This window comes from Cynocephalus volans, chromosome 3 (assembly GCF_027409185.1).
Source record: "Cynocephalus volans isolate mCynVol1 chromosome 3, mCynVol1.pri, whole genome shotgun sequence".
In the NCBI taxonomy this organism is placed as follows: Eukaryota; Metazoa; Chordata; class Mammalia; order Dermoptera; family Cynocephalidae; genus Cynocephalus; species Cynocephalus volans.
Window position 1 is genome coordinate 26,876,525 of NC_084462.1, and position 9,690 is coordinate 26,886,214.

A 9,690-nucleotide genomic window follows, 5' to 3' on the forward strand; every position below is an offset into this window, starting at 1 on the left:
GCCAGGCGGGAGCCCCTGGGGAGCTCCAGGGTCCCTGGACTGCACCCTGGGCCTGCCCACTTGAGCTGCCCCATTCTGCGGAAAGGCCCCTTTCGCCTGCTGGCCCTGCTTTAATTACTCCTCTGGGAACCGGAGAGCCTGAATTTGCTTCGTGAGCCAGAGGCCAGCTCAGACGAAGCCCCCTGCTGGCCAGCTCTGCCCCTTCACTCTGCCTGCTGGTTCCTGCTGCTCCCTGGTTCTTTATCTTCTGCTCCCCCTGGGGGCCCCATCCTCCGCTGCCAGTCACCTTCCCTCACTTCCTTGCCTGTGCCCTCTCCTTGCAAACCCCACATTCATAGAGAGGAGCCTCTTCCTAGCCCCAGGAGGACCCTGACCTCCGAGTGAGGAAAATCACAAGGACAGTCACCATTTACTGAGCACTTACTGTATGTTGTGTGCTTTGTCTATTTAATCTTTGCAGCAAGCCTGGGAATGGGCATCATCATCTCCATTTTACAGGTGCAGAGTCTGAGGCTCAGAGAGGTTAAATAATTTGCTCAAAGCTCTGCAACAAGAGTGGCAGGTGGGGAGCGGGGGGGGGAGCTGGGGAGTACAAGGGCTGTGAAGAAAGGTCCGGGGTCTGCAGTGAGGTGACCTTGTCTTGATGCTTAGCGACCTCATCTTCAGGATGTCCTTTCATATTATGTTGAACTCTTCCTTCTGGAAGGTTCTGCCACACCGGGAAGTGTGGAGTCAAATTTGTAAAGTAGCACAGCCCCATTTATAATAAAATGTCGATAATTCGTGTTCTGTCTTCACATTTTGCTCTACCCAGTGCCTCCCGTACAGCTATTTACTCTGTCTTTAAATCCACTTGCATTTGCACTTGGCCTGGTTCTAAGCAGTGCTGCCCAGGATATGGTAGGCTTGTGTGCTGTTTTCTAACATTTCTGATACACATGTTCACATATGTGAATTATTCATTAATTGCATAAATGAATGTGCCTCAGTCAGGCTGGCAGCCCTTGGATAGGCCTGGCCTGGTCCCCAGCCCCAAGCTCTGGCTTCTGCCTGGCTGCCAGGCTTCTCTGGTGTGCAGCCAGCACCCTCCTCAGCTGCCAGGACAGTCCACTCTCCAACAGCCAAGCGATGACCCTGCTCCTTTCCCTGGGGAACACATCCTGGGGCAGGGGCTGCTGGGGGCTCAGTGGGGATTCAGTTCCTGAGCCTTGGTTTGCCATTGTCCCCTCACACCCATGCCCAGTGGGCACCTGGCACAGGGCAGCCATCCCATAGAGGTGGCTGTGGCTGCACTGGGCTCGCTTTGGGACTGTGGCTGGCTGGGGCAGCCCATCTCCGTCTTCCCATCTGCAATGTGGGCCCCAAAGGCCTCCTGAGATGCTGTGAGATGGCAGATGGAAGGTTCTGGACAAGAACAAGATGTTCTGCACACCAGCACTTCTTTTTTTTTTTTTTTTTGTCGTTTTCGTGACCGGCACTCAGCCAATGAGTGCACCAGCCATTCCTATATAGGATTCAAACCCGCGGCAGGAGCGTTGCTGCGCTCCCAGCGCCGCACTCTCCCAAGTGCGCCACGGGCTCGGCCCCACACCAGCACTTCTAAGGTTTGCTCCAAATGGGCAGCAGTGGGGGCTTGGTGGGTCCTATGGTGCCCCTCTCTTTCCTGAGCCCAGCTCAGCCCAGCGCATATTCACCTGGGCATCCATCACAGCTCTCAAGGTGTACAGTGCCCACGCCCAACACACAAACCCACAAACATCCCATACACACCACACACACACACACACACACACACCTCATACATGCCACACACCTACACACACATCCCATACACGCCACACACCCACACACATCCCATACAGACCACACACACACACACACACACACACCTCATACATGCCACACACTCACACACACATCCCATACACACCACACACCCACACACACATCCCATATACACCACACACACACCCCCACACGCCATACACACCACACACACCCATCCCATACACATCACACACACATCCCATACACGCCACACACAAGAACCATACACCCCCCCCAAACACACTCCTGCACACAACACATACACACACTACACACTGCACACACAAATGCTCACACATACACAGCACAGCCACCATAAGCACACCATACCCACACGTGCCAAACACACACATGCTCACTCACATGTACCGTACGCCCCGCACACGCACACCAAACACCACACACACAGAATCCCCCGCCCCCCAGCACATGAAAGGAGCATTTCCAACCCCCCTGCCTGGGCCCCAACCAGGCAGCCTCCCTCCAGGGCTGGAGCAGGGTTAACCTCATTACTGGCCCACAGTCTGCCAAGCACACCAGTGCCCCCGCTCAGCCTGACTGGGAGAATATTAAAGCCAGCAGGAGCCCGGGAGCCACAGAGAAGGGGGAGAGGAGGTATTTTTAGGCAGGGAGGTGGGGTTTGCTGTGGAGCCGGTGGCTTCACAGCATGATGGGGGGCTCAGGTCAGGGGGACAGGGGAGCCTGGTAGTGGCTTCTCCTAAAAGGGACCAGGCCAGCCTGGGGAGCTCATGAAGGCGGGAGGGGTGAGAGTGGGAAGGGGGACTTGCCATGGCCCAGAGCCATCCTGCTGGGCCGTGGGGGCCGAGGCAAACCCCACATGGGGGTTTCTGGGCTGGGCTTGCCAGCTGGGAGAGTGTGAAATGGCTCTAAAGTGGGCTGAAGTCTCTGTCGTGCTCTGACAGCTCCTCCCCAACACCCACAGGCAGACAGACAGACAGGGTGGGAGCAGGGCGGGGCCGCTCTGTCAGGCCTGAGAGTAGCTGGGCAGCAGCAGGGCTATGACTTCCCCTGGGCGCACCAGCCCCTCTGTGAGTGGCTGGTCCCCATCCCCATCCCCTATAGAGTACTGCCAAGATCCTGCCGCCCAGCAGGGGCCTCAGTGAGACCACCCACCCCACTCCCCACCCCCACTCCCACCCACCTACCTCCACCCCGTCCAGAGATCATGAAGCATGTGAGACATCAGACCACAGTGAGCCCAGAACCTAAGAAATTCAGGATTCTGTTTTCAAGAGATAGAACCAACCCATGTGCAAGCCCAAGATGCACAGCTGCTGAGAGATGGCGGCTCTGCTGCCAGGATGCCTGGGTTCAAATCCTGGCTCCCCTTACCTGCTGTGTGACCTTGGATCAGTTACTCAATCTCTCTGTGCGACAATTCCCTTGGCTGTAGAACGGAGATTGCTGATTGTACCCACCTTAGACTGTTGTGACAAGGATCAAAGGGAACACAGCTGCAAAGCACCTGGAGGGGTGTACTGGTTTCCTGTGGCCACTGCAACACGTTACTACAAACTTAGTGGCTTAAAACAACACAGATTTATTATTTTTGAAATTTTCGAACACTTTGGGAGGTCAGTTTTTTGGGTTTTTTTGTTTTTGTTTTTTTGCAGCTGGCCTATGCAGGGAACTGAACCTTTGACCTTGGTGTTGCAAGGCTGCACTCTAACCAACTGAACTAACTGGCCAGCCCCCATACTTCTAAAATCAAGGTGTCAGCAGGACTGGTTCCTCTGGAGGCTCTAGGGGAGAATCTGTTTCTTTGCCTTTTCCAGCTCCTGTAGGCTGCCTCGCTCCTCAGCTTGTGGTCCCTGCCTCCATCTTCAAGGCTAGCAGTGTAGCATCTGCACATCTCCATCCCCAATCTGTTTCCACTGTCACCTCTCCTTCTCCCACTCTGACCCTCTCCCCTCCCTCTGATAAGGACCCTTGTGATGACATTGGGCCCACTCAGATAACCTAGGATAATCTCTCCATCTCGAGATCCTTAATTTAATCACACCTACGAAGTCCCTTTTACTTCATAATGTCACATGTTCCACATTTGCAGGAATTAGGATGTGTACCTCTTTGGGGGGGGGGTCATTATTCCGCCCACTACAAGCGAGCTTGGGGAGTGGTGAGTGCTCACAGATGAGAGGGGGCAAGTGCTCACAGATGAGAGGGGGCAAGTGCTCACTGCCTGGGCAGGGGCTGCAGCTTCCACATCTGGAGGATGCTTTAGGCAATAGGGGTTTCCAGTTGCTGCCAGGAAAAGCTGGCCCTGTTTTCAGCAAAAAGTGACATCTGGATAAGGTGCCAGAGACATTACACCTTCTCCCTGGTGCACAGCTCTTTACAGCTTGCAAAAGTTTTTCCTTGGTCTCAGAGATGAGGTAACTGAGGCTCAGCAAGTGGGTGAGGATTGCTCCAAGGTCACACAATTTGAAATGGCAGAGCCAGGGTTGAATCCAGGACTGCTTGACTTCAAGTCCAGTGTCTTCCCACTGTACCCCAAGTGACTCGGAGCCCACTGCAGCTGACAAATGTTATGATGGGTTAGAGCCAGAAAGTTAGGAGTGGGCTCAGCACCCCGAGAAGTGCAAAGAGCCCTGGGTTTGGAGTCGAGCAGCCAGGACTCCAATCCCATGCTATCACCACGAGCTGCGTGAACTTGGGCAAGTCACCCTTGTCCACGGAATGGGGCAGTAATAGGTGGTTGCTGCATTAAATAAGTCCCATACACGTACTGGGGAGAGTGCTATGATGTGGGGTTAGCTAAATAATACGCTTTTAATATACAGATCTGAGTTTCAGAAGTCATACTCCTTGTGCATTCTGGCCTGTTAGGAGGGATTTCTCATTGTGCAATATTTATACAAAGTGTATTAGTTTACTGGGGCTGCTGTAACTAAGTACCACAAACCGAGAGGCTTAAGTAACAGAAACTTACTGTCTCACAGTTTTGGAGGCTGGAAGGATGAAATCAAGCTGTCGGTAGGGCTGGTTCCTTTTGAGGGCCTGGAGGGACAATCCATTCCAGGCCTCTCCCTTCGCTTCCAGTGGTGGTTGGCAATCTTTGGCGCTCCTCGGCATGTAGAAGCATCACTCCAATCTCTACCTCTGTCATCACATGGCCATCTTCCCCTGTGCGTGACTGTTCTCTGTGTCTCTTCTCTTCTTGTAACAATACCAGTCACATTGGATTGGGGCCCACCCTACTCCAGAATGAACTCATCCTAAGAAATGTCATCTGCAAAAATGCTATTTCCAAGGGCTGGTCCGTGGCTCATTCGGGAGAGTGCGGTGCTGATAACACCAAGGCCATGGGTTCAGATCCTATATAGGGATGGCCGGTTCGCTCGCTGGCTGAGCATGGTGCTGACAACACCAAGTCAAGGAAGGGTTAAGATTCCCTCACCGCTCATCTTAAAAAAAAAAATGCTATTTCCAAATAAGGTCACATTCTGAGGTACTGGGGGTTAAGCTTCAACATATGAGTTTTTAGGGATACAGTTCAACTCATCACATAAGTTGTATTCATCCGTTTCTGTTGCTTACAACAGAATACCTGAAACTGTGTAATTTATAAAGAAATGAAATTTATTTCTTATAGTTTCAGAGTCTGGGAAGTCCAAAATCCAGAGAAAACATCTGGTGAGGGCCTTCTTGGTAGTGACTCTGTACAGCGATGCAGGGTGTCACATGGCGAGAGATGGCATAAGCAAGACAGCTAACCTTCTCACTTGCTCTCCTTATAAAGCCATCAGAACCACATCTGTGACCATCCATTAAAACATCAACCCATTACTGCATGAATGGATAAATCCATTCATGAGGGCACAGTCCTCAAGATCCAATCACTTCTTAAAGGCCTCACCTTCTACCACCATACTGGGGGTTAAGTTCCAAGATGAGCTTGGGGGACATTCAAACCACAGCATAGGTATACAGAATAAAAAGTTGAGAGTACCCTACACACAATACGCCTACCAAAGGCAGTTTCCTTCCCCGTCCTAGTTTACACCATGCTAACTGGTGTGTATCTATTCAAGACCTTTTTCTATACATTTACCTTCAAATGCAAACACGTTTTGGGAGCTTTTCCCCCTCATAAGTGGAATCATGTAATACACACTTGTTTTCCTGTTGTGTCAGATCAGCACTTTCACTTATTAGCCTTGGCCTTGGGGAGGGCTGGGATAAGAGAACCCACTGGGAAACCACTCTGAAACTCAGCATTTGGACCCTCCCCTCGGGCAGGCTGAAGCATGGCTAAGGGGTCAGCTCTGTGGGTGGCGTGATGGGGGTCGGTAGCTTGTACTCTGGTCCCCGATCTCCAGCTCCTCTGCAGAAGGGGCCCCGGTCCACTGTGGTATTAAAAGACTTGGGCCCTGGCCAATCAGTTTGGGAGACCCCCATGCTGCCAGGTGTTACCCCTTCACCATGGGGAGTCCGGGAGCTCTCAGGGGATGGCCACAGACTGGGGCAGCAGCTGTTGATTAGTTGGTTCAGATATTTCTCTGTCTCACAATTAGGTCAGCTGTACTGGTACAAAGGAGCCCCAAATCAACCTACCTGGCCCTACATTTCAGCATCTGGTCCTGCCTGCCCCAGGGTGACCCCATTAGACTTCGTGAGGAAACTCAAACAACTAGAAGTTGAAGTGAAGAGGTTGACAGTGAAGAGGAGGGAAAAAGAACTCATTTCAGGTTGGTCAGCTCTGCTGTTGGGAGTTTATCCCATGCAGCGCATCTACAGGGCAGGCAGGGCCTCTTAAAGTGGGCTAATTGAGGAGATCCATCTCAAGCCCTAGGGGATCAGACACTGGAAACCAGAGAGGAGAGGCAATCGCCAGTGGGCCCTGGGCCCAGCCCCCTTGTAGGGCCTGTCCCAGGAGGCCAAGGGCCAGACCAGGGCCCCTGCACCTGGATTGGGGAGCTGCTGCACATGGCCACAGCGGCTGCAGGCAGGCCCCAGGCTCCTCCTCCTGGTCACCCAGAAGCTTCCTCCCACACTGTGATGGGTCCTCCCTGTCCACACAGGGCACTGGATAGAAGGAACCTAAACTTAATGGAAGTTGCTCACCTTGTGGGGCACCACCTTGCTTCTCCTGCTCAAGGCTGATAGGGTTGGGGGGGTCTCCCCAGACCCGCCTTCCCCCCCCATCCCCACCCACCGGCCCTCCCCAACCTCCTGCACTAATATTGTGGTTCCAGGCCCCGTTTCCAAACCTGGTCTGCACAGCCCTCCCTGGATTCACTCCTACCTCCCCAACATTATCCCTGCCTGAGGGCGCTGCCCTCTCCCGTCTGGATGAGCAGAGACCAGACAGAGCTGAGAGCCAGATTTGGCTCTGGAATGCTAATCCTCCCTCCACGGATGGTGACCTAGCCAGGCCCAGCAGCTGCTGTGTAGCATGGGCCTCTAGCTCCCTCTCCTGGCAGCGGGAGACAACTGCAGGGGAGATTTGGCGTGCAGCAGGACACCTCTCCTAATGGAGGTCAGGTCTTCCAGGCTAAACTGCTCGTGCCCTCTGCCTCTGCAGAGGACTGATACTCCGCTTTCCTCATAACCACCCAGTGTGGCCGTGTCTACCAGGACTTCACAGCAGCCTCTTTGAAGAGCCGACTCTCTAGCCATCTAATTACCCTCATGTGGGCCCCCCGCAGCTTCTGCGCCAGTCTTCCCTCTGTGCTTTACAAACTGGTTCTTGGTGTCCCCAAGCAAAAGCAGCAAAGGCCTCAGCCATCTCATGATGGTCATTAACACCACACATGCAATCCCTGGCATTTTGTTCCTTGCTGAGGGGGACAGGAGGTGGCCAGAAGGCGGGACGGCGGTCCAATCTGAGCACTGGGAGGTGGATAATTGGAGCTTGAAAGCAGGAGTGAGCTTGGTTTAACCCACACTGACAACCAGCTGATATGGGGCTGGGAGATAATGATGCTTTCCTCCATGTCCCTGTCCTCCCTCCCCTTCCACTTACTGCCACCCTCAGCCCATAGTTTCCCTCCCTCAGCCTTTCTGCCATGAGCACCCCGAGAAGTCCGTGCCTCCACATCCTTCCCATTTCGAGTGTGGCCTGCTGCACAGGCATCCCCTGGGAGCTGGCTAGAAATGCAGAATCTGGGGCCTGCCCCAGGCTCCTGAGTCACAGCCTGCATGCTAACAAGACACCCTAGTGAGAGTTCAAGATGCCTGTCCTAGGATCAAGTCACCATCCTGCTCCCGCTAAGCTAAGCACAGGATGAGGTCCAAGCTCCTCAGCCAGGCATTCAACTTTCCACAAAATGGCCTCCTCCCCTTATCGTGGGCCCATTCCTCAAACACATCTCAAGCTCAATCCCTTAAACCCAGCCTGCTCCTGTCACTGCCTGAAATGCCCAGCCTGCTCCCTGCTGGCTGAAATCCTACCAAGCCTGCACGGCCAGCTCAAATGCCGTCCCCTCCTCCTTCTCCCCTCCTTCTGGATATCTTCATGGGGGCTGTCTTCCCTGATTTTTGCTCTGCCAGGACATCCAGAAGTAACTTTGTCCTCTTCTGGAGTCCTGTGGTACCTTATCTATTTTTTTTTACTGCTGATTCTTGAGTGCCACACTTGTCAGTAAGCCCTGAAAGGCAAGATCAGGCTCATGGTAAAAAGAGCTCTGGGGCAGCCAGTGTGTCCAAAGTGAGGTGGACCACCTCTACCTCCCTCAGCAAAATCTGAGAGAATCTGGAATATTTTACATTCCAGGCCTCCCCCTAGGGCTGCTAAATCTCAACTTCTGAGGGGTGGGGCCAGAAACCAGCATCTTAAGTAAACTCTTTGGGAGGTTCTTATGTGGTAACCTCTGGCATATGGAGATGAGCAGTGACCATCCTAAACCAAGACACAACTTGACTCTTGGGTCCTAGGTCCTGCCTGTAAGGGTTGCTACAAGGATCCCATGAAGTAACAGCGAGTGCACCCCAAATATAGCTGGCATAGTGCTTTGCATATAGAACTACCAGGAGGAAATGGTTCAAAAGTACAATCATGGGTCTGGCCAGTGAGTTCAGTTGGTTAGAGCACAGCCTTATAACACCAAGGGCACAGGTTCGGATCCCCATGCTGGTCAGCTGCCAAAAAAGAAGAAAAAAAAAGGAAAAAAGTTCAATGATGTTCAGAGTCATGCTCTTTATAGTAGTGAAAAACTAAACAACCTAATGACCAAGCGGAAAAATTGCAGATGTTGAGTCCACCCTAAGGATTATCCAGGTATTAAAAAAGTGACATGGGGAAATACACACACTTACAGGCGTGGTAGCTGATCTCCAAAGTCGGCCCCCACCCAGGCCCCCTGGTATTCAGGGCCCTGTGTCATCTCCTCCTACAACACACCTGGGCTTGTCTTTTGACTTTCTTTTTAACCAGGAGTGTGGCACAAGGAAGGCAGTGCCAGTTCTGAGCCTAAGCCTTAAAGCCCGGCAGCTTTTGCTTTTACACTTTTGGGAACCCCGAGCCATGGAGAAATCTGTGTGCCTTGCTATGGGGACCAGCCATCTTGGACGTCCCAGCCCAGCCAAGCCTCCAGAGGACTGCAGCCTGAGCTGATGTCCTGCAGAGGGCAGAACCACCCGACCAATCCCTGTCAGCCGGTAGAATCATGAGATACAAAATAGCTTAAAAGAACTAAGTTGGTGGGGAGAGGTGATAGTCACACAGTAATAAATCACCAGAGGAGCAGGTTACAAAATGGCACATGGAGCATTGTCTCAACTTGTGAAGTATGCACAGAGGACAAATATTACTAGTGATTACTTTCCTGCTTTATTTTTTGGCTACTTTTTAGGTTTTATATAATGAATATGTATTATTCTTTTAAGAAAACAATTACA